Source organism: Ascaphus truei, chromosome 1 (genome assembly GCF_040206685.1).
Source record: "Ascaphus truei isolate aAscTru1 chromosome 1, aAscTru1.hap1, whole genome shotgun sequence".
NCBI classification, from domain to species: Eukaryota; Metazoa; Chordata; class Amphibia; order Anura; family Ascaphidae; genus Ascaphus; species Ascaphus truei.
Window position 1 is genome coordinate 139,626,601 of NC_134483.1, and position 27,140 is coordinate 139,653,740.

The following is a 27,140-nucleotide window of genomic DNA, read 5'->3' on the forward strand; positions in this document are numbered from 1 at the left end:
GCAGATAGCGAAGTCAGGTAACAAGCAGAGGTCGCCAACGAGGAGACTGGAACAGGACAGATGGGACAGGACAGGTCCGGGAGCAGGGACTGAGAACGGGGAGCAGGGACTGAGACCGGGGAGCAGGGACTGAGACCGGGGAGCAGGGACTGAGACCGGGGAGCAAGGAACAGACAGGGACAAGCCAGATTACCAGCAAGGGCCTTTACTGTGAACAGACTCAAATACAGGTACAGAACAGGATCAAAGACAGAGGCATGTGCATAGGAGTCTGACTAGAAGCGAAGGCAATTGAACCAACCAGGAAGCAGAAGCTATAAAGGACATAGACAGGAGCAACAAGAAGACAGACAGGCAGACAGAGGAAGCCAGAGGAGACAGAAGACAGCAGCACACCCAGTGGACAAAGAAGAACTATGGCTAGGCAGGAGGTCTAGGAGACCCTGACATTACTCCCCCCTCTCAAGAGCGTTCTCCGGACGATCCTCCAGGCTCTTCCCAGAGGCCTTGATGAAAAGTGGACTCAAGGTGACCCACCTCTGGTGGTTTGTCAGCGGGCAGAGAGTACTCCACAGATACAGACTGAAAAAGTCCATCAGAAAGCCGACAGAGGAATTCAATTCTCTCTCGTAACAGTTGAATGTCAGGATGCATCAACCCAAATGCCATAGAATCTGTGAGCAGTAAGCTTGACTTTGCAGAGTAGGTCACAGGCTCAGCAGAGGACGCATCAGATATTCGTAGATAAACGGAAGAACGTGCGCTTGTCTTCACAGCGGGAGCAGAGGAGCCTGTAGATCCTCCTGACAACCTCCAGGTTTAGCAGGGTGTCCCTGATGGAAGGCCGACTCACGATGGCCTTCGGACAACACTCCATGTTTTGCAGGAACATAGGAATCAGCAACAACTCCGGACAACCCTCCAGGCTCTTCAGGGAAACCTAGATGGAAGGCCAACTTAATGTGTATGTCAGTGCAGATGGGAAATCTGTGAGAGGTGCATTTATCCTCATCACAAGAGCGTTGGCATCAGCATCAAGAACATTAGGCATAGCAAGGAACTTCACCAGGGATCCGTCTAACGTCATAGCAGGGGCATCAGGAACAGATACATCAGGCTCTTCACATGCGGCAGAGGGGACATATTCACTTTCCGTGGTCTATTTTTGTGACCAATATATCTCTTTTAGTTTTGGAATCTGGAACTTCCCAATGGATACGTTCAACTCCATTGCAGAGGCATGGACATCAGGAATGTGGGCATCAAGGACGGGTGCAGACTTTTCACATGGGTAAGTGGGAACATAGAATTCACGCTCCATGGTCTCCTTTTGTGACTGCCGTTTCGTGGTATCACCTAAATTCTCATTAAGACCAGCTATTAGAGTTTTCAGCTCTTGAAGCTGTCCTTCTGCACTTCTTTTCCCACTCAATGCAGTTGTCAGTTCGGCTTCTTTGGAGTTGAGTCGCGACTCCATATCTCCCAGCTGACTCAGAGTAAAGCTTAAATATGTTTCATCTTCTTCATTTCTGATCTGCAGCTGCCGGTAGTCCTCCCGGGCATTGTCCAGCTCCAGCTGCAGCCGGATCTTATCACGGGCTGTGTGGTCCAATAATTTGCAGGCATCGGCCATTTTGACCTCATAGCGCTGTGTCAGGCCAGCCACTTGACAGACGGACACCTTCTCTCTCTCCTTCTTTTTGGCAAGCTGTGTCTTGAGCTCAGCGATCTGCGCCTGCAGCGCTGTGAGTTGCTGAGATGTGTGTTCAGCTGCTAGCTTTAGCTCTTCCTCCAGCGAGGCTCTGGTTATGCTCAGTGTGGCCTTCAGCTCCTCATGCTGTTCTTTTGGGACACACTGGGTACTCAAATAATCTTGCAGCATCTTTATTTTGGAGGCAGTCTGGAAACTTTCTTCCTGCAGAACTCGCTACTTTTCTTCAGCTTTCACCTATTTCTCCTTGGTGTCCTGCAGATGTGTACGCAGTTCTCGCAGCTGACTCTGCAGCATATTTTATGCTTGTGTGCGCCGCTCCAGGGAGAAACGTTCTTCTTGCACCACTCTCTCTGCATTCTGCAGTGCTGTCTGCATGTCTAACTTTTCCTGGGCCAACTGTTTCTTCTCCTCTCCTAATTCATGGAGTTTCTTATCTCCTTCACTGATTTGGACATAGAGATTCTTGCACTCCTGGGTTACTATTTCAAAACTGCTATTTAACCCTTCGAAGATCTCTCTCAATGAACATAGTTCTGTGTTGAAGTGGCAATTCTTCTACTCAGAGGCTTCCAGTTTTTCGCCAACTTGAGCCATGAAACTCTGGTACTGGGCATTTTCAGCATAGGCCTTCTCCAGCTTACTTCACAGGATCCCCTGTCCCTCTCCAACTGCTCTTTTTCTTTCTCCTGGAGAACACACTTAGCAATAGCTGAGGATAGACAGCTTTGTAGTGCAGCCTTGGCTTCTTGCTCCTTATCTAAACGTCCATAAAGACAATCAATCGCTTTCTGTGCAGCTTGAAGCGTCTGAGTTAGGGCATCTTTCTTTTCTTCCACTATTCTTGGGATACGTCTGTGAGTTGCTTTAAGCTGCAGCATATCTCTTTCATCAAATGCAGACTCTGAGGTTACATTTTCATTCTTAATTCCTTCTGCAACTTCCACAGTAATGCCTCCCTTCTTTTTCTTCTTCTTCCTTGCTTTGAGAAATTCTGAAGAATCAGTGGTACAGTGTTCACATTTACTGCTCAAGACTGTTTGAATGGGAGCCATCATTTCAGACATGGGGAAACCACACTTCCCAAGAAACCAGTAAAGAGGAAATGTGTTTTTAAAGCAGAAGCATTAGAATGAACAACAGAAATATTAGACACAGGCATAGGGATATCATAAAGACAGAGAAAACCTGCAGTTAAATATGAATCTATGGACATTAGGCGTAGGGATATCCTATGGAGAAACCTGCAGTTAAATCTGATACTTTAGAAATCCGGCATAGAAATATCATATAGACAGAGAAAACCTGCAGTTAAATCTGAATCTTTAGACATCAGGCGTAGGGATATCACATAGACAGAAAAAACCTGCAGTTAAATCTGAATCTTTAGAAATCAGGCATAGAAATATCATAGACAGCAGGAAACTACTACAGAAAAAACTTGCAGTTAGATCCAAAACTTTTGACATCAGACAGAGAAACCCTGCAGTTAAATCTGAAACATTAGATATCAGGCGTAGGGATATCAGACAGAGAACCCTGCAGTTAAATCTGAAACTTTTGATATCAGGCGTAGGGATATCATATAGACAAAGAAAACATGCTGTTAAATCTGAAACTTTAGAAATCAGGCATAGAAATATCATAGACAGCAGGAAACTACTACTGAGAAATCTTGCAGTTAGATCTGAAAATTTTGACATCAGACATAGGAATATCAGACAGAAAAACCTGCAGTTAAATCTGAAACTTTAGATATCAGGCGTAGGGATATCATACAGAGAAAGAAAACCTGCAGTTAAATCTGAAACTTTAGAACCAATCATAGGAAGAACTACAGATTGCAGGAAAAATGCAGTAACAAAATAATGGAAGCATTCTTGTCTTTGGAAATGGGGAACCCTGTGAACAGCAGTGGTCCAACCAGGGATGCAGAGACAAGCCTTGTCCAGGGAATGAAAAGTCAGAGTCTATAAAAGGTGACAACAGGTACTGCAAGGGTTAACCCAGGCACTGCACAAAAGAAAAAACCTCAAAGAAAGGTGCACTAGTCTCTGCAGCAACAGTTCTAGTATCAGAAAAAATGTTTTTTCTATATAAACGCAATAATTCTTGCAGAACACTTAGCAGCAACAAAAAAAAAAAACCTTGAAGGTCCCAACTAGGATTTTCAAAAAAGAAACAAAAGTACTTATCTTTAACCATGCGGATGTGGTCTGTTGCAGCAGGCAGGAAAGGGTGCAGGCAAAAGCAGAATCTGTTCCAGCGAGGTCCAGAAGTGGCCTTTGCTTTCTGTCACGGGAGACTCCTGTGGCGGGTAGGATCTCGGTGGCCGGAACAGCACAAGCGTAGTAGGGGTCACAAGCAGAGATCAGAGGCAGGCGGCAGATAGCGAAGTCAGGTAACAAGCAGAGGTCGGCAACGAGGAGACTGGAACAGGACAGGCGGGGCAGGACAGGTCCGGGAGCAGGGACTGAGAACGGAGAGCAGGGACTGAGACCGGGGAGCAGGGACTGAGACCGGGGAGCAGGGACTGAGACCGGGGAGCAAGGAACAGACAGGGACAAGCCAGATTACCAGCAAGGGCCTTTACGGTGAACAGACTCAAATACAGGTACAGGAACAGATCAGGATCAAAGACAGAGGCATGTGCATAGGAGTCTGACTAGAAGCAAAGGCAATTGAACCAACCAGGAAGCAGAAGCTATAAAGGACAGAGACAGGAGCAACAAGAAGACAGATAGGCAGACAGAGGAACCAAGAGGAAACAGAAGACAGGAGCACACCCAGTGGACAAAGACGCACTATGGCTAGGCAGGAGGTCTAGGAGACCCTGACAAGGGCCCAAAAGCAAGTGTCTGATACTAAATCAACAAATGTATGAACACTTGTGAAGTGAAAATAACAAAATTGTGCCACACGTGAAATAAATAAAATCAGTGAAAACTATAAATAAATAAATAAATGTGATTTACATTATCAAATCCACAACCGGTTTTGTAGCTATGACAAAAGTTGAACCTTCTTCTGGGGTTCTTGAAGTGCTGGTATCAGAAGTATGGGGAGCGTGAAAAACCGGAAAAGACAAACAATAATATAGTGCAATATTGTATGCAAAAGTGCACGAAATCCAAAAAGTCTGACAACATTTGCACTCACAGAGTTAAGATGAAAATAAGGCATCAAACCCCATTTCGAGCTTAGTACACTGTGTCTTCACTCATTGGTGAAGTACTCGGATATTGTATTCAATGAGATGCAGTGTGTGGATCCCATGTAAAAAAAAAGACAGCAGGATGGTGTAAATCGTAACAACAAAAGGGTTTATACAAGGTAAGTACTCTACAGTTATGCACTAAAATTATGAAAAGTTTCAAAAGGCAAATGGTAAAAACAACTGTCACGCAGATGCATACACGCTCCACGTCAGACGTGTTTCACCCACACTCGCGCCGAGGAACTGATGCTCTGCCAACTCCTATGGATGCCTGTATCTCTCCACTTCCCATCTGGTGATCAATGCTATGACGTCAGTCTCTCCATCTCTCTCTCTATGACTCAACGCATTTCGATGCATGCTTTGTCAGGAACAGCTGGTATAACACTGGGTGGTCCTGTTTAAAAATGCTTCTCTCTCTAATCAAGGAGGAGAGCTCAAGGACTATCCTCCATAAAAGGTCTAATCTACCACTAGCCGCTACTTGTTGCTCTGATTAGATCTGAATTCTCAGTCAATACATATTAACATAATTAAACCACATCTTGGAAACAAAAGAATGTATTTCCAAAAAATTACCGAATCACAATCGTCTAAATGTAATGCATATCTATTTTATACAGAATAATCATAACGAATATTAAAAAATGTGGAATATTAGGACCTGCAGATGGGTTATGCCGTGAAGTGGCTGCAGGCTTATAACCTTTTGGACAAAGGGTTTCACTAAATGACCCTTACTCATGAGCAGATAAGCACTAAAGTATTGTTCGATATGTTGTGTCATTTTGTATGTTGCGCTAGCCTTTCTGTTTTTGCAATATACATAATAATACAAAATCCCTAATCTAAAAAATTACTCAGAGTTGTGCAAGATGAGTCTCGCGGATGCGTTCTGAGGAGATATATATAAAAGTCAGGATGGAACACATTACATATACATAAAGGAACACAGATATTGCATCAACAAATCCCTAGACATATTAAGAAAAAACATTCAACCATAAAAATGCAATAAAAATGCAAATAGAAAAAGCAGGAGAACAAAAAATAATATATACTATATCCAGAGAATAAAAATATATAAAAGCCTCATATAAAACTTTGTTAGAAACCCTTCATAAAAAGATTAAGGTACAAATACTAGGATCAATACAGTTAAAAATAAAGAAAATCACAAATGTCTACTGTATATCAATATTCAGACCATATGGCACAAGGGTTTTCAACTTAAAAATCCAGTAACTTTCTCTTTGACTGAGTCTAGCATTCCTATCTCCACCCCTCCATTGGTGTTCTATATGTTCAATAGCTCTGTATCTAAACCCTCCTGAATTGGCATCATATTTGCAAGAGACGGTTTTTGGAACACTATACATCAATATTCTTTTCTTAATGTTTCCTATGTGTTTTAGCACACAAGTTCTTAGAGGTATGCAGGTCTTTTCCACACACTGTCCTAACGAAGAGATACTGTACATCAATTAATATTTTTTTAATTGGAATAGGGATATAGCAACACTAGATTTGTTTTTAGAATATCTTAACAACAATACGATCAATCTTAAATATACGATGAAATGGAGTGATAAGGAGATAGAGTTTTTAGACTTAGTAATTGTCATAGGAGACCAAGTTATTTACACCTTTTTACCAGGATCCTTCATTGAGCAAAACAAGGAATTGAAATAAATTGTAATTTATTTGGCATAAATTCGCTTACACACAATGATACACAAAATACAGACAAAAAGACACACTTACTTTGGGACTGCGGTCGAAAACTAGACTTTCCTAGGTACAGGGAACTTTATGGGAGAGTTTTACCCTGACCGGGACTTAGCCCGGAATCTACTGGAACCCAAATCGGCATGAAGTTCCATATGCCACAGCTGCGTTCTCTTCTGAGAACTTAATCCTTCCTGACCGCATGTTAGTCCAAATCTCCTGGAACTCAAATCAGCATAAAATCCCAGCTGCGTCCGCTGCGATCGTTTCTGAGAACTTGGGCACAAAAGTCAGGACTTAGACTCTGGCAGGCAGGCTTTTCAGGCTTGAAATCGAAGCCGGTTGCTCTGCTAGTCGCACAGAAGCAACTTTGAAAAGCCCGCCCGCGCTCTTACTACCGAAGACTATGAATATAATTGGCTCATTGATTCTTATAGTATTCTCAGCTTCATTAAAAAAACTGTGCAGCCAATCAACACGTGGGAACTTTCCCAATCAACCAATCAGTGCCAAGCCAGCTAGAAAAGCCAGGTCAGCAGGAAATTCGAAATAGCCAAGAGCCATGCGCAAGCCTGCCACCTCGCTCCCTGGCTATTTCAATGCCACCCGCTGGGCAGGCACCACCAGGTCTGGCAGAACAAGTGGCATCCCGGAGGACTGCCATTGATCTCTGGACCTGGTACTCCACCTTTCCCCGCTGACCAAATGCTATTCATACCTCTGGGCATCCTCTGGCTGCTTTTAAATCTGATGTCCAGCAGACATACCGGCACCTATGGATTAGCTCAAGGCAGCCTGTTTCAACATCAGTTCCGAATGTAAAAGCATATTACATTATTAAAGTATATTTTACTACACTTCTGGGGCTTGGGGAACAAGGGGCAGAAAAGGAAAAATATTGTAGTTTTATTTCTATCTGCCTTATTCCCCACACACTTTCCTTTGGACTCAGTCTGAACTTTCAGAGTCCCCCCTAAACCTTATATATGGTTGGGGCACCCACAAACCCTATACTGGTTTTGGGTCACCTTAGCCCTAGTTGTGGTACCTCCCTTAACCAAGGAATTCCCTCAGCCACAGGAATACATGTTTAATCCCTGTGCCTCACTCCTTTCTGGGCTGTGCTGAAGCAGAGTATCCTAGTGGTGAGGCGCGCTTATGTTTTCAAGGGGAGGTTTTGCCAGGACAATGTGCCTACATGTATTCGAGAATCCAGGGTATATTTACTCTGGACCCCAACCTCCTAGGCACATTCTGTCAATGGTTCCTCCGCTAAAAAAAAACCTTGAAACTCATACCCTAGCAATTCCTGCTTATTTGCATGCTCGGAAAGTGAAAAAACACAAAAAATACTTTTAAAACATATAATACATTGGAATGGTACAATGTTACTGGGTCGAAGAGCAAACTCTCTTGGACCCTTATACATGGATCTTGGGTAACCGAAACGGGTTTGACCTTTATTAGAGAGCCCGGTTATCCCCTACCATCACAGTAATCTATATAGAAGATAATACAATTAATACTGGAAACATTTTCAAAATGGTCCACTCTAATAATTGTGTGCTTAAATCGAACTTCCGTCATCCAAGATGGATCTAAATTTCCCTTTTGGACAGCTCAAACGTATGAAATGAATCTGCACTAAAAAAAATATATATCAAGATCAGGCACATAGGCCTCCCACTCAAGGCATGCATGCACAAAGGCCTTCCGCACACGGTGCGCATAGTGCGAATGCACAGAGGCCTTCCGTGCTCGACGCGCATGTGCAGAGGCCACTAGCGCTCGGCACACATGTCGAGCATGCGCAGAGGCTTCCCGTGCTCGACGTGCATGGCGCGCTTGCACAGAGGCCTCTAGTGCTCAGCTTGCATGACACGCACGCAGAGTCCTCCTGCACTCGGCGCGCATGTGCAGAGGACTCCAAAGCAGCAGTATAGGATGACACACAGAGACACTTCAGAGACACACACTCAAGGAATTCACAGTATAAATATAGAAGTGCAAATAGCTAAAACGGGTGTTCTAAGTCACACTTCTTTGCGTTTTGTCACTGAAATTGTGTTTTGATTTTTCATTGAAAATATCACCGTAACAAATACAATTTTTGTGACAAAACAGTGACAAAAGACAAAGAAGTTTCACTTAAAATGCACGTGCTTGACACACTTTTTAGATTAGGGATTTTGTATTATTACTGTATGTATGATGTATTCCACATTTTATAATATTCCTTATGATTATTCTGTATTAAATAGATATAGGCGGAGGCGCATGCGCGACGGACACGGGTATGGAAGCATAAGTGATTAGCTCCGTGCCGCGCTCATAGAAGACAGTATTAAAAAAAAAAATTACAAAATCCATATTTAACACCAAGGCAACACTGAATAAACACACCAGGATGGCCCCGAAAAAGCCAGCAAGCCAGAAGAAACAAAAACTGGCCGATGTCAGGGCATACTTTGGAGGAGCGGGCTCGAGTAGCATGGCAGGAGAAATGGCACCGGCTTCAAACCCAGATGCAGACACAGAGCAAGAGGGAGAAGAGGGAGAAGAGGAGGGAGTAAGCGTTGTGACTTTGAGAGATTGTACAATGACCTAAAATCCCTGCTGCAGGCTGAAATCAAGGAGGTAAAGAGAGATGTAGTGAAGTTGGGGACAAGAACAGACGACTTGGAAAATAAAGTTGATCTCACTATAAAAGTAGTAAAGAAAACAGAGAAGAAGACAGGAGACTTACAGCGGCAGATAGATGAGCTGAAAGAACGACAAGAAGATGCGGAGAACCACGACAGGCAGAATAATATCCGAATAAGGGGGGTCTCCGAGGAGGTGGGAGACTGCGAGGAGTTCATCCCGCACTGGCTGGAGTCCCTGCTGCCAGACTGCGGTAAGGAGGCCCTGGCCATGGATCGCTGCCATAGAGCCCTCCGCTCCCGACCAGTGCAAAATGAGCAGCCCCGGGACATTATTATCCGGCTGCACTTCTACACTACCAGGGAGGCAGTATTACGCCAAACAAGGGCCCTTCCATTCGTAGAATTCGAAAGTAATAAAATGCTTATATTCTAGGATTTGTCCCCTGTTACTCTATTGAGGCGCTGCAGCCTACTGCCGGTCACTAAGATCCTGCATGAGCAGAACGTGCGGTAACGATGGACCTTCCCGTTTGGGTTGCTGGTGGCGCAGAACGGGAGGTCCATCACAATGAAAGAGGTCCATCACAATGAAAGATCCCATGGAAGGGCCGGAGTTCCTAGCCAAGTTGGGCCTGAAGGGTGCCCCCATAAGGGAAACAGAAGAAGCAGAAACACTTGAGCCCGAATGGAACGGTGGAGCCAGCTCACCAAAAACCAAAGGGGGCAAGAGGTGAAAGACTACAACAGCCATGACAGTGGCTCACAATTATTAAAAGTTGATTAGTTAACTATGAAAAAGTTGCCTGCCTTTTGAACTGTTGGACCTTCCCGTATGAAAAGACATATCACCTGTAATGCCCCAGTTATTGAGAGTCAGTGGAAGCCCTCGGATGAAATCCAGAGACTCCCCATAATTCACACGGCTCGGCAACAGCTCCTGGTAAAAAGAGAGGTAAAACTCACCTTTGATTCCTGCCCTGGATGATGTGAGAAGATGGCGGGTGAGATGGCGCTCTTCGGGAACCAGCTTGAGGCGCAGAACCAGGAAGAGGTGAAAAGGCGGGAGGAGAGCGCGCGCTCCATCCTCCTCGAGGCAGCGGACAATCCTAAATGGCGGCCGCCGGAAACCGGAAGTCGTCATCACAGGGAGTCAAAAGGAGGGACGCCATCTTGGTTGGGGCAGCTGACGACACCGGCAAGCGGGGGCGCGCCAGAGAGCATCATACGAGAATGGAAAGCCCCATACAGACGCAAAAAACAGTTGCCGGACACGGAGAAAGAAGCGGAAGGAGGGGGGGACTAACAGAGGGCCGGGAAGACACAGGTCTGGAAGGGGTAGATAGGGGGCCGTTCAATAGGAAGGGGGCAGATTAGATAGAAAGGCAAGAGAGAACAGAAAGAGGAGAGGCAGAGGAAAAGAGGATGAAGGGAAGATAGAGAGGGGACGAGGCGGCAGGAGAGAGAAGGGTAAAAGGAGGGGGCCTAGAGCGGGGCACGGGGTTGGGTGATACAAACCTGCACAGGTATGATGAAAAATGGGCGGAGGGAAGGCACGCTCGAAGTAGTCTACAGGGTTATGTAGACGGCAGGTTGTGTTAAAGTTCACACAGGCAAGTTAGGGCATTTATAGTTCTGTTTTAAAATGTTAGGATGGGTGTAGAGAGAGCGCGGGCATGGGGTGGTGGCGGAGTTTCATACCCCGGGGTCGGCATGTGCTGCAGTTGGGGCCAGGGGAGGTGAGTCCCCCTGGAACCCGATAAAGTCCTTTGGGGAATAAATGAGGGTCATGGTCAGGATACCACAAGAGCCGTCACCCCAAAGATGCTTGACTTGGCTACAGGACGGGGAGGCCCTGGAGCCGACGACAAACTGTTATTCATGTGCATGTACTCATGTTTTGTTTTTCTTTTTGTATTCCCTATTGGATTCTCCTTCTGTGTCACACCCCGCCACCCCTTACCACCCCTCCCCCCCCCTGCCCTGTGCGACCAAGGCAGGAGATGGTGAAGACGGAGAAGTCAGAGCCGTGAACAACACACCGCCGGAAAAGAGCAAGACACGAGTTAAGCAAAATGAATAAGGAGATCAGGTGCATTTCCCACAATGTTAAAGGCTTAAACAGCCCAGCAAAACGTAAGTTGGCCCTTAAAGATTACAAACGATAGCAGGTTGACATTCTCTTTCTCCAAGAGACCCACTTTTCCAAGGTTAGCGTTCCAAAATTTTTAGATAAGGACTTTAGCACAGTACACCTTGCATCAGCAAAAGAAAAAAAGAGAGGGGTAGCCATTGCAATCCACAACAGAATATTGTTTAAGCTAGAGAAGAAGGTATCGGACGCAGAGGGCAGATTCCTTATCCTCGTAGGATCCATACAGGGTCAGTCCCTTATGTTGGCATCAATATATGCACCATGCGAGCCGGCTTCAGAATTTTTTTCCCTTTTCTTCCAGAAATTGCAGAAGGAGCAAAGGGAAATATGATTGGGGCTGGGGACTTGAACAGGACGTTAAACCCCAAGCTCAACCGATGCACAGCATCTAATCTCCCCCTCAGACAGGACGTACTAAACATTACCCAAGGACTACGAGACTGCCAATTAGTGGATATCTGGAGGGAGCAACACCCACAGATTAAGGACTACACTTTCTACTCCCACCCCCATAAACGCTACAGTCGGATAGATTACTTCCTTGTGTCCAATAGACTGGTCCCAGTGGTCTCCCACTCAGGGATACACGACATTTCGTGGTCAGACCATGCACCTATAGAGCTGCGGTGCACACTAAATTTACTAGACAGGCCGGGAGTGGGTTGGAGACTAAATGAGCCGTTGTTAAAAATTCCAAAAATCGAGAGAGAGGTTGGAGAGAAGATCAAGGAATATTTCACGGAGAACGAGGGTAGTGTGTCGTCACACGCCACTTTGTGGGAGGCCCATAAGGCTACCATCATGGGATCACTTATGTGGCTAGCCATTAGACGCAAAAGAGAACAGGAGCACCAGATTAAAGAGCTGCAGGAGAAATTGGCATCCCTCACAGCAATTCATAAAAGTTCCAAAAACGACTCTGCCCTGAAACAAATTCTAGATACCAAACGTCAGTTAAATATAAGATTGGCCTCCCAAGCTGAAAAGGAGATGAGCTGGACTAAGCGCAGGTTTTTTGAGAAGGCGATCAAGCCGGACACCCTCCTAGCTAATAGACTCAGAAACAAAATACCAAACTACCACATTCAATCTATTCGCACGTAGGGGAGGGAGCTTACCTCGAATCCTAAGCGGATCGTAGCAGAATTTAAAAACTACTATGAAACGCTCTATGATGGAGTAAGGTCATACACAACCAGAGAACGAGGGACAGTCTCCGAGAATTTTTAAAAGAGGCGAAATTGCCGACACTGAGCAGGGCGGAAAGAGAGGCGTTACAGAAAGACTTCTCTTTAGAAGAGTTAACGGAAGTTGTAAAGTCCCTTAAGCCAGCCAAGGCGCCCGGTCCAAATGGCTTCTCAAACCTCTACTACAAAAAATACGTTAAAATTCTAGCCCCGCATATGCTAAAACTCTTTAAATCAGTCTTGCTAGGGGCCTCGTTCCCAGCACAGATGCTTCAGGTGTCTATCTCCCTGATCCTAAACCTGGAAAGGACCCGGCAGACTGTAAGAGCTACCGGCCCATCTCGTTAATCAATACGGACATAAACATTTTCTCCAAGCTTATAGCTAATAGAGTGGATATCGTCCTTCCCAGGTTGATTCATCCAGATCAGGTATGGTTTATTGGGTGAAGGCAAGCGGAAGACAATACCAGACGAATAATCGATTTGATTGATCTGGCTCAAAAGCAAAATATTCCGTCAATGGTACTCAGTCTGGACGCGGGAAAAGCCTTTGATAGGATCGACTGGCCCTACTTGAGGGGGACGCTAGAAGCATTTTGCTTTGAGGGACGCCTGTTGGGAGCCATTATGGCACTGTACGAGGGGCCGGCGGCGAGGGTGCGACATCAGGAGTTCCCATCGGAACAATTTCAAATCCGCAGTGGCACAAGGCAAGGATACCCGTTGTCCCCCTTGCTGTTCACCCTCTGTATAGAACCCTTGGCGGCACAGCTGAGAAACAACTTGGATATATCGGGAATAGCATTAAAAAAGCAGTCACATAAAGTGGCGCTGTACGCGGATGATGTGATCCTGACATTATCCAAACCTCTTACTTCTCTGCCCAATGTTTTTTCAATTTTGGGGAGGTTTAATCAAATTTCTGGGTTCAAAATTAATCAGGCCAAGTCGGAAGCCCTCAACATAAATTTACCTAAACCAGTGGAAAAACTAATTGGACTAAACTTTAACTTTCAATGGCAACCCTCCATGATCAAATACCTAGGGGTATATCTCACAAAGGATTACAAAGCCTTATATAAGGCAAATTATCCCAGGTTGTTTAAGACTCTACGAGAGGATCTCAGGAGGTGGGCGGAGTGTGGCATCTCTTGGATTGGAAGAATTCACAGTGTGAAAATGAATCTCCTTCCGCGGGTGCTATACCTTTTCCAGGCCCTCCCGATCCCCCTGCCGAAAGATGAAATCCTCTCGCTACAGTCCACAATAACGAAGTTTATCTGGAATAAAAAAGGCCCAAGAATTAAAAAAGACATCTTGATGAGGCCGACCTCAAGAGGAGGGTTGGGGGTGCCTTGCTTGCTCGTCTATTACGATGCGGCCCAATTAACGCAGATTCTACAGTGGAACACAGATCCGACTCTCCAGAGATGTGTGGCACTGGAGAAATTGCTGCGCACCCATAGAACTGCGAAACCTAATTTATTTACCCAGAACAAGCCGGTCCAGAATTCGGACACCGCTGCAGGCCATGCTGAGTTCCTTGAAGATTTGGGAGGCTACCAAATTTAGATGTTCTCTAACAACTCCTTGATGACCCCCATTTGGGGTAACCCAGACTTCGCTCCAGGCTTGGATAGTTCTAATGTTTTTAAATGGATTTAGTCAGGGTATCTCCGACTAAAAGATCTGGAGGGTATAAAATATGTCAAAACCTTTCAACATATCAAAGAGGAAAAAAATATTCCTAACGCAGAATTCTTTAGAAACCTACAGATCAGGGCATTCTATAAAAAAAGCCCCTATTCGGCCTCAGAGAACAAATTTTGAGCAGCTGTGTTCAAGAGGAACGGACACGAGGGGACTAACCTCTAGAATGTACAAGGAAGTGATCTGCCCCAAGACAGAGGACGAACCCAGACTTAGCTATATGAGACAATGGGAAGCAGATTTAGGGGAGACACTAGAGGACGAGGACTGGGATAGGATCCTGCTGGCAGCAGCTAAAAGCTCTATCTGTACCACATTAAAGGAGAACGCATATAAAGGCCTGATGCGCTGGTACTACAACCCAACAAAACTATCTAAATTTGTCAGAGGCTATTCTCCGCTCTGCCCCAATATTGTATATGTTTCCCTTTTTTTTGATTCTCTCAGTTTTTAACTTTTTTTTGTCTCTTATTTTTTATTTTTGCTTATTTTGTCTTTCTATATCTAAGATTATTTTTGAGATTTTAATATTCACTGTATTATTTTTTCTGTTAAAAAATTATTAATATTTTATGTTATTATCCATATCTTTTATTTTCTAGCATTTCGCTTAGTACTTATGCTTTTATCCTCACATTTCTTTTATTTTATGTATATTCATGTATGTCTCTTTAAGTTTTAGTGCCTTTGAGTTCTTCTCGCATGAGCATCGCAACAGATGACGCGTCTTCATCTCAGTATTTTCTGAATGGTTGCTGGTCGTGAGTTCATTTTTGGCGCGAATTTGGAGCCCTTTAAAGAGCGCGCACGGATGTGCTAGTTCCACGCTCCCAAAAGAAGCCTCACGGCAAAACAGCCGTCGGAGTGGAGCTGTGACATACCCTCACTACCCCCTGACCCGTGTGTATTGTGTGAAGTGTCACGTCCTTGTGTATCTTCACTCACCATATTATTGATACTGGGATGTCTGACGCTGGTCTGTATTGCTGGACTCCCTTTCCACTATGCTCACTACATGCTTGTAGTGTTCACTGCTGCTGGGGTGTCCGATCTTGACCTTTGCCTACCTAATTACTGCTTGGAATGTTGGGGGTCTGTTCTGACTGCACATTGTGCTATATTTGGACTTCCTCCCTACCTTGCCGACTACAAGTTTGTAGTGCACCATAAGTATCAGGACTTATTTACTCATCTCAGCATCTCACAGGGTCTTTTCTATTTACCTTTGTGGCTTTGTTTATATTATTTATTATCTTTTCCTTAGCCATTTAGGTATTTTGCTGTTTGTTACACTTATTTTCCCCAGCTAGTATTTATTTTTTGCCTGTCATTTTTATGTGTTACATCATGCAGCATTTAGAGTGTTTTTTCACAGCTGCTTTATTTGCAGGTTTTTGATGGATTATTTTGTGTCTTGGTATTCTCATTTATTATTTTGAGTTCCTATTTACTTCATGATCGGCCGATCTTTATTACACTACTAGGGGAATTTTCTTTCCCCTAGTTTTGTTATGCTCTATTAGGGCTCTTATTATTTGGTTTTTCCAGGTTTGGGTTTTTTTTATGTTTAGTTATTATAAGTTTTATTTTACAGCAGTTAATCGTACATGTGGAATGTGTTTGAGTTTGTCTCTTGTGTTTTATTCTTGCATTGCCAATAATGTCCATTTTTCTATTTTTCATTACATACTTTTTGAGTGCTCCATTGTTTTGACCCTTTCTTTTCTTCTTTTGTGATTTTATATATATATTAAAAACAATATACTGTACATAGAATTTGCTTCATGTCTTTACAAAATGTATTATTCTTTAAAAATGAAAGAGTGTTGATTGGTTTCTTTAGAAGGAGTTTGCATATAGTAGGAATAGCAGTTAGCATAACAGTACCATTTTCTTGTACTGTACCTTACCTTGTAATGTTGCTTTCAGATATAAGATACTCCCTGAAGAAGTCCCTCTATAGGACAAAACGCATAGGTTAAGAACACGACTACACTTATTTAGTCTTTATCCCTCCTAACTCCTTACCTAGATAGTTAAAACTTAGCACCTTTTGGTGCAATAACATTTACTATTGCCGCCCTCCATTAAGCCACGGAACTCAGACCAGTGTCTGACTTCACTCTCCCGTGCATCGCGAGATTTGGAGAGGTGGGGAGCAAGAGAGCAGAGGCAGCAGCATAGGTGTTTGGAAGCAACTCAGCATCTTGGCGTTCCACGTGGATTCCAGAGGAAGCAGAGACTCAACACTGCAGCTTGGAGAGGACTTGATTCCTACATGCCTTTAAAATCTACTACTTTGTAAGTAGCTGTCTTCGTTTTGCGTTGTAGACTAATACAAACGTACTTCACCATATCTGCCTTTCTCTTTATTTCACAGGATTCCAATCATCATTTCCACCAATTGAACTTTCATTGATATTCATATATTAACTTGATATAGTTAATTTAACTGACTTTACGCCCGTGTGTTTTTCTCCTTACCTATTTCCCTTAACTATTGTGTATAGTTAGTACACTGTGGCAACATTTTTTGGTTACATTATATACACATACTGTATGTGATATAAATTGCACACCTAATTATCCTTTTCTGTTATATATATATATATATATATATATATATATATATATATATATATATATATATATATATATATATATATACTGTATATATATATATATATATATATATATATATATATATATATATATATATATATATATATATAACAGAAAAGGATAATTAGGTGTGCAATTTATATCACATATGTGTATATATATATATATATATGCAAATATAGCTGTATGCTCATCTGCATGTCTTAGGCAGGTCTGCAACCCCGCCTTTCCCCATTATCACCCAGCATACAGCACTTCCACTGCAGCAAGGGATTCTGGGAAATGATATGCAAATGAGCACACAGTGTCACTTTTTGCCTCAATAACCATTTTTAACATGGTTCCCTATAAGCCTGGGTGATAATGGGGAAAGGCGGGGTTGCTGACCTGCCTAAGACATGCAGATGAGCATACAGCTATATTTGCATATTTGCTTTCCTGTGGAGGGTTTTTGTCACTTTTTTTACTCACATAACTTAACTCAGTATTATGGTTTATATATATATATATATATATATATATATATATATATATATATATATATTTTTTTTTTTTACTGTACACAGAATCTGCTTCATGTCTTTACAAAATGTATTATTCTTTAAAAATGAAAGGGTGTTGATTGGTTTCTTTAGAAGGAGTTTGCATATATAGTAGTAGGAATAGCAGTTATCATAACAGTACCATTTTCTTGTACTGTACCGTACCTTGTAATGTTGCTTTCAGATATAAGACTGCTCCATAATTGCATTTTAATATAGTATCACTGAAACGTCATAGGGATAGTTTTATTGGCTCATCTGCTTTCCATATCAGTTACAGAGCCCATACCAATTTTCCAATTAGTGCAGTTATAATACATCCCAGTGTCAGTCTGCACGTCACCCTCAATTGAATAGTAGGTGATTGTATAAGGCTGACAGAAAGAAATATGTTTAAGTTTTATTATATTCACACCAGGGAATTTGTGAACCCACAGTTTACGTATACAGTAAGGTAACTATGATACTGGATTTGGCCAGCTTTTAATTGCACTACTCACAAAAACAAATGCTTTTTTTAACCCCTTTCGGGCTTTCTCACATTGCTCACCAGTCCATGGGACAATAATTACATATATTCAGTGTAGATACCTGCAACATTTGGTTATGCCTTGACGTGGCATGCAGGCTTATAACGCTTTGGCCAAAGGGTTTAACAAAATAACCCTTATTAATGAGATCACTATTTTATTTTAGCCTAATTGGTAGGAGCGCAGGAATCGTAATTTTTGTTTTTAGATATAAGCCTAGGTTGTCATTTACTGTACATGTACTGTAACAATTGGCAGTTATTTTCAGTGTCACTGTACCTGATGGTCCTTTCTTCACCGCCGGTGGCTATTGAGACAGAGAATACATTTGCTGTAGCTTGGCGAAAATTTTCCAAAAACAAATTCTCAAATACATTTGGAAGACATTTATACATCTATAGTACAAATCTTGGGGGATTCACCTCGCAAGTCAGACAACTTAGGTAGGTTCAGGGTTAATTAGGAGAGAGATGCTTCAGTTTGAACAGTGGGCAACTGAGCTTGACTTCAGCTGAAATATATACAGTACAAAGATACTACATATCAAAAGGTTGTCAAAAGCAGGGATGCAGCAGACGTAACAAAGATATTAATAATTCACAATTACACAGGGTCAATCAATGTTGTTTGCATCAAGTGGTTGAAAAGGTTTAGAAAAAGAATTACAATTGATGATAAACATTAATTCAAGTTAAACCTGCTAAACATTTGGGAGTACTCTTAAGACCTATTTTAAATGTGTACAAAAACTATGCTTTGAAAACTTTATTCGATAGAGCTTTATAATGAATCTCCTTTAAAATGGTAGAAATCGTGGTTTCCACTCCAGTACATTTATACAGTATGTTGACTACTGATGCTACAATACAAAAGCAAAGAAGAACAAAATAATATACACTAAAGCTATACAAAATTGTATTGTATTGTATTGTATTGTATGTCTTTATTTATATAGCGCCATTAGTGTACATAGCGCTTCACAGTAGTAATACATGTGGTAATCAAATAAATAACAGATAATATAAATAACAGATCATGGGAATAAGTGCTTTAGACATAAAAGTAACATTTCGGAAGAGGAGTCCCTGCCCCGAGGAGCTTACAGTCTAATTGGTAGGTAGGTAGAACGTACAGAGACAGTAGGAGGGAGTTCTGGTAAGTGCGTCTGCAGGGGGCCAATCTTTGTGTATCCTGTGTTCAGAATATCCACAGTGCTATTCATATGCTTCTTTAAGCAAGTGTGTCTTAAGGTGGGTCTTAAAGGTGGATAGAGAGGGTGCTAGTCGGGTACTGAGGGGAAGGGCATTCCAGAGGTGTGGGGCAGTCAGTGAAAAAGGTTTAAGGCGGGAGAGGGCTTTAGATACAAAGGGGGTAGAAAGAAGACATCCTTGAGAAGAACGCAAGAGTCTGGATGGTGCATGTTTTTGATTAACCACTGAAAGAGTGTAATGTACAATATTTAACACTGGGTTATAAGAAAACAATAATACAAACAAAACAAGAAGAACAGCTTGGAATTGAATTGTAATTATGCAGGAAGCTAAAATATAGAACAGAAAATAATAAAAGCTCCTCTAAAAACGCAAGAAAACGGTTTAATTGCAACGAATCAATTAAGCCATGTCTCTGCACAGATGGAAGTGTAATTAATCACCCACAGTTAGTAAATAGATAACATACAAGAGCCAGGTAATGTTGAAAATAGGTAGCATTATCTTTGAAACATACAAATTGAAAATATATATATATTTTTTAAATCAAAGTTCACAAGAATCATAACTTTGTATCTAACAAGTTCCTAGAGCTCAGTTCTACAGTACATGTGTCAACACTAAAAATAACAGACCATACTGATTTAATACTGCACAATTAATAACATGTTACATCTGATATGTTCAAATTATTTGCAACACATGCTAACTACACAGGAAATTAAATTCTTTCTTCTTTTATTGAATACCACTTTATTGTAACATACAATTTTCTGCATTCAGATAGGTGTTACTATTAGTACAGTAGGACGTTTGAAATGTATGGCTTTTGTATGTGCTATCAATATGATTTGGAGTCACTCGCAATTCATTTTTACTACAAGTGCTCTCATTCTGTAGATTTAATGTGAGTCTAACTGATAAAAATCTGTATTTTCCCATTATGATTAAAAAAAAATTGGTCAAGAAGACACATATCCAATTGATTCTGGTCTTTTGAAGATGATTCCTCTGTGTACCTATTGCTTGATAGCATGCAGTTTACGGATGAAGGCTCTGAAGGAATGGATGCACAATACATTGATGGTCTGCTGACTGTTTGATATAAGCACCTGTACCACAATGAAGTAGAATATATAATTGCTCAGGAAATAGTAAGACAATGTTGTTATGCATGTATTTTTTGGTAATACAAGCAAACTAAAATGAAGTATTTGAAAGGTTCTTTTTGTGCTCTTAAGTTTTTAAAACACATTTGAACATGTAAATAGTTCTAAAAACTGTGTTGAATATTTACGACAAATTTGCAAAGCAGAAAACCTGTTTTGTTAAACACTCTGTCATGAAAAGATGAATTGGAAAATAATGTCGCCAGGAAAAAAAACAAAAAATCCACTTACAAAGCACATGAGTAAACATTGCTTTCAAGACTACAAATACTTTAGTTTCCCCTGCCAGCCAAACACTCTGTGGACTCTAATTAGAGAACACAGCATGCATAATAAAACTTATAAGTAAGTGTTGTTTAGATGATGGAAAAAGTAACAACACATGGGATTCTAAAAACTTTCAGCTAATTACAGTACCATCACAAGGGCAAAAATATAATGATAATAATGATAAAGCGATGCCACTGAATTATGTAAGGAGTGGAGAGCCAGCCCATAACATCAAAAATGCTCCCTAGTGTCTTAAAGGATTTCTATTGCCCTTCCAAATATCCTAATTGATCTCTTATTCTGATTCTAAATATGTATTTGAGATCGGCTACAAACTGACATTCAAGACAATGTCAAGTTTTCAGCTAATTGTAACGAAACATATAGATTCAGGCTCTTATGGCCAGATCCACAGACGTCTGTTAATGCAGTGTTATTAGTGGGCCATTATCAAAATCATTAACATCGACAGTGACATTATTTCCCCAAAGGATAACCCATATTCACCAAGCTAATTGTATGCAAAAACAACGGCCATTGTATATCTCATTAGCATAAACTTAATGCCATGTTAAGTCTTAAATGCCTTGAATTAGCTTCAAATAACATACAGTAACTACACACAAACAAAAAACTAATTCATTAATAAATATGGACATTAAAATCTATTCTAAATTGTTAGCTAATAGAATTGGGCAGTTTATGCTGAGACATACATCCTAATTAGGTACAGTAGTGTTTATAAAAGGAAGACAGGAGGCTGATAACACAAGATGAATAATAGACCTAATCGAGCTAGCCCAAAAAAAGAATATACCCACCATGGTATTGAGTCTTGATGCAGAAAAAGCATTTGACAGGATCGATTGTCCCTATCTGTATGACACGCTTGTGGCATTTGGGTTGAATGCGACAAGGATGAAACCATTTACTGTAGTTCTTAGTGACTAATCCTAAAGCCAGAGTAATTAATCAAGGATTTCCCTCAGACTATTTTGAGATTAAAAGTGGTACGAGACATGGATGCCCACTTTCCCAGCTTTTATTTGCCATATTATGGAACCCCTGGCGGCCCAGATTAGGAAGACCCCGGATGTCTCAGTTATTAACATAAACAAACAATCCCACTAAGTTGCTCATTTTGCGGATGATGTGATCCTGATGATCTCCAAACCTCTTATGACCCTACCCCATCCCAGTCTTCTCAGGACTTTTAATAAAATCTCAGGTTTTAAGATCAACCATACTAAATAGAAGTGCTGAATATAAATCTCCAAAAAGATTTTGAAAAATTGATAGCTATTAACTGCAACTTCAAATGGCTACGGACTTCTATCTAATATTTGGGAGTCTTCCTTACAAATAGTTACAAAATTCTTTATCTTGCAAATTTCCCAAAACTGATTCAAACTTCTCAGAGAAGACAGTAGAATTTGGTCCACGTATAATATCTCATGGATTTGTAAAATACATTGCATTAAAATGAACCTGTTCCACCGTATTTTGTACTTATTCCAGAACCTACTGGTTCCGGTCATTTTAAAAGAGATCCTCTCCCACCAGTCCTTCATCCCTAAATTCATTTGGAACATTAAGAAAGCAAGAATCAGGGGAAGAGTTCTGGGAGGACTGACAGGCAGGTGGTTTACAGTAGCTGTACTTTGCTTGTTGTCCTATTACAAAGCGGCCCAACTCTGTAAAATTGTCCAATGGCACATTAATCCTAATCATTAATCCTAATTTGAAAAGATGGGTAGCTCTAGAAAGAGAAGCCTGTCTACCTCTAGACCTAAATAATTTAATCTGGTCCCCAAAAAAGATGATGAATTTGCTTACAGATCTGCTGTCCTCTGTGACCAATTCATTGAAAATCTGGGAGACCACCAAGGTCAGATGCACTTTGAATACCAGGAATTCGCTAATGGCACTCCTACTAATTAACCCTGGTTTTGCTCCCGGGCTGAACGGAAATGATTTTACAATTTGGTAACAGAAAGGGCTTCTTAGACTCAAAGATTTAGGAAAGGAAAATATAGTAAAAATGTTTGATCAAATCCGGGAAGGAAAAAGTACAGTATGCCCCATTCTGAATTCTTCAGATATTTTCAGCTTCAGGCCTTTTATAATAAACATATACCCTTCCCCCCACTAACGAATTTCGAAAAACTATGGGGGCTATGCCCTAAACTCCTTGTTTTTGCGCCCAATTGGAAATTTTTTGCTCGGATGTTAAAAAGTGAAGCCAAATGCGCGATTCAGTAACATGTTCAGCACATTTTGTTTCGGCTGAGCAAAAATATACCAAATCGCGCAAGCTGCTTCTTCCTCCCCCCCCCCTCTATCGCGCTTAAACTTGTAAAGCGTGATAGCTGATAGACAAAAAAGCCTGTAAGAACTGCATGGAGACGCTGCGTCTCCATGCACGGCTCTTACAGGCGATCGTGAAGCATAAATATACATTTTAACACTAGTGTACATATGCAGGGGGTCTCCTGAGCTGAACTGCATTGGTTTCAGCTCGGGGACCCCTACTTCATGAGATACGGGCCCGGTTATGGGGTGCCGGTATCCCCTGTGCTTTTAAAGCTCCCGCGTCACGTGACCGGGGGATTTAAATCATGCACTGGGATGCCGGCACCCCATAACGGGCCCAGTATCTCATGAAGTAGGGGGTCCCGAGGCTGAAACCAATGCGGTTAAGCTCAGGAGACACCTGCTCATCTACACTAGTATCAAAACACACATAACAATAAAAAAGAATTAATTACCGTAGCGGAAAAACGCTATGGTAATGAAGCTGCATTAATATAATTTTTATTAATAGTGTGCGGGAGCAGGGGGTCTCCTGAGATGAAATGCATTGAATTCAGCCTTGGGGACCCCCTGCTTCCGAGTTACAGGCCCAGATATGGGGTGCCGGTATCCCATTGTTTACATGTCACACGTAACGCGACGTGGACACAATAAAAATGGTGGCGACACTGGCATCCGATGCCCCTACCGGTGCCTGTAACTTGGAAAGCAGGGTTATATGAGCTAGAATTAAAAGTGGTTCAGCTCAGGAGACCCCCTGCTCCCACACACTATTTAAAAAAAAAAAGACAGTAGAGCAGCTTCATTACCTTATCAGGGACCAACCAGAGGCACCCAGACACCCATGGGTATCCCCCGGTGTGCACTGTGGGGCCTGTGGACACCAGTCGGGACCACCTGGGACCCCCGTTGGCCTGGGGTATTAAACCTGTATGTAAAATAATAAATCATGTTTTTATGGGGGGCACAGTGGGTGGGTTATGTATTAATGTTTATTAAATATTGTAATGTTTATTGTGGGGTCTAAGAGGTGGGTAGTGGGTCTGTTATGTGTATTGTTTTTATTGTGGGCAGCGGGGTGGGTGAAGGGTGTATTAGCCCCAATGATGGGTGGTTAGGCCTCCTGGATGGGTTGTGGGTGAGGGGTAGTGGGGGAGGTTGGTTAACCCCTTTATTACTCTAGCGGTTACTAACCGCTAAGGTGATTAAGGGGTTACGGGACATTAGATTGTCTCTTTTTATTCTTCTGAGTTGTTTGCAGCACCGGAGGGCTTGGACAGGATGAGGATGAAGACGGCCTTCATCGTGGCAGACTGGCAAGGGTGAATGCAAGTTTTATTTACTTTATTTATGCTGATTAATGTATTTTAAATGGGCAGATGCATGATTATCCATATGTGATCATAGTAATTTGACCATTATTGTACTGTATGTCTTAGGGGGCGTGGGGATGGGGGGGTGTATTTATTTTAAAGTATTATTTTTTAGAGTACGCCATTGGTACCGCAGAATAATAGAGCAAAGGAGCTCAGTCCATTCACATGCTGTAGAAATAAAAGGTATACTGTTCCTGGATATTCTCCAATGTGTCTAAAAAACTGCAGAGAACAGGCAGATTTGTTGCATATGCTTTGGTCTTGTCCTCAAGTTGCATCCCTCTGGAGGGAAATTAAGAATTAGCTACACCTATGAATCCTTGGTTCCATGGTTATTCCTTCTAAATAGATCAGTGCAAGGCTTGTCCAGATCTGAATGTAAACTGGTTGCCCATTTTGCCATTGCAACGAGATGTGAGATTGCAGCACTATGGAAACAAAAAGATAGCCGACAAATTTCCAAAATTCGTAATAGAATTTGGTTTGTTTGTCAAATGGAGAAACTAACAAGCCTGGTCAATGATACCGGCACTAAATTTCAGAAAGTTTGGCAGCCATGGTTAGCTCAATCAGACATACAGGGGGTGAGTGTGGGCAAAATTCTGCTATAATAGTTGAAGATGTGTTCTCCTTTGAAGTGACAATTAAGGCTGCCTACTAGATGGATTTATCTGATGTGTTTATTAGAAGGGAGGAGACGTGACTGTGCGGAGGTAATAGAGACCAATCAAACAAAATAATTTAACCAGGCCCTTCCCTGCTCCCTTCCCTTTCCTAGATATGTCTTCCCTGATATTTTTTTACCCCATAAAATGTTATGTAATGATTTGTGTATTATTGATCTGATTTTCAATAAAATGTAAGTTACCAAAAAAAAAAAAAAACAAGGCACTGTCCTTGGAGATAATTGCTAATTTTTATTTTAGGTTACCGATGTTTGATCTGGCCTATTGCTTCTAATGGTTTGGTCCACATTGACGATCTGTTTATGATTTGGCGTGGGGGAGAACAGAATTTAGTTGAATTTTTAGAGAAGATGAACACAAATACATACAATCTGAAATTCACAAACAAATGGGATTATCAAAGTATCAATTTTTTGGACTTAACTATATACATAGAAAACAATATGGTGAAAACAAAAACCTATTTTAAAGACACTGACAAAAATAACTTTATTAGAAGGGATAGCTGCCATCTACCGAGGTGGATGGATAATGTACCAGCCAGTCAGCTCACCCGGATAAAGAGAAATTGCACAGACACAGATCAATTTGAAATACAATCAGAAAATATCCAAAACAAGTTCCTAGATAAAAAATACAATAAGGAATTATTAGAAAGGGCAAAAGATAGGGTGGACGAAACAAATAGAAGCGAATTATTGAAAATCAAAGAAAAAGAACCAAAGGGGAATAGAAAATTCGATTTCGCATTTCTTACAGGGTATAACAGGGAGGCAGGAAAAAGTAGGAGCATAATTACTAAACACTGGGACATCCTGAAAAATGACCCAATTTTAGGCCAGAACATACCAGATAGGCCTAATGTCATTTTCAGAAAAGCTGAAAGATAAACTTGCTCCAAGTGCCCTCAGAGATGCTAAACCAACAGATAACAGCTGGCTCAATAGAAAAGGTTTCTATGGCTGCAAAAGTTGTTCAGCATGTAGGCACAAGTCACTAGACCACACTAATTTTTGTTCCAATGTCACAGGGGAAAACTTTACCATAGAGACATTTATGACCTGCAGGACAGACCATGTTATTTATCTCTTGGAAAGCGGCACCCCCTAGCCATAGGCGGGGGGCTTCATGACCGGGGGGGTCCGGCCTTCCCCTTGCTGGCCCGCCCCCACACCTCCCTCCCCAGCACAGGGGAGGAGTTCACGGAAGGCCTACTTATGGCCAGGCTGGCGGGCAGCACATCCTCTTTTGCTGCCCGCCAGACGATTTGGACGTCCCTCTCCTCCCTGCAGGTTAAATTAAGGTAAGCCCCGAAAGGGGGGTCAATCCTGGGCACTCCCCCCTCCTGTATAGCCGTGATTTTTGAATCAGCGGTGAGGGGGGAGGCGGGATGCAGGGAGGAGAGGGACCCCGTAGTGTAGCGGCCCGTCCCCATCCTCCATCTGCGGCGCACAGCATGGAGCTGGGGGGGTCGGATTTAAGCCTGTGCCGCGGCGGCTGCAGGCGGGGAAGGGTGGTCTCGGGGGACAGAGGGGGTCTGGCGGGCAGAGGGGGCCTTACGGGTTTTTTCCTCCGCTTCTTCTCCTGGGGGGGGGCTACCTGCTCCCGCAGCGTTGTGCGGGCGGGTGCCTCCTCCATCTGCATAGCCCCGCGGCGGCTGCCATGGGTAGAGGCACCCCGGCGGGGAGGAGCAGAGGGATGCTGGTTGCGGGGAGAGGGGGGTCCGGCCGAGGCATGCGGCCCGCGGGGAAATTCTCCGCGTGTGTACCATGCGGGCGGCTGCTCGCGGCCCGTTCGGGGGCTGGGGCGCAGTCCCACGTGGTGCGGGCCTTCCGTCTCCCGATGGGGAGTGTAGCGCGGGCAGAGGCCCCTCCTCCCCCCCCCCTTTTTTGTTTAGTGGTCTCGGGGCAGGAGGGGTTGTGGTGGACTGGTCAGCCATGCGGCTGGAGATGCGGCTGCTCCCGCGGCCCCCCCCTCCCACACCTGTGGGGTCGTTAAAATGTATGTGTGAGGAGGGGGCCGGCCGGGATAAATCTATAATAAATAAATAACGTGGTGTGTGGTATGGG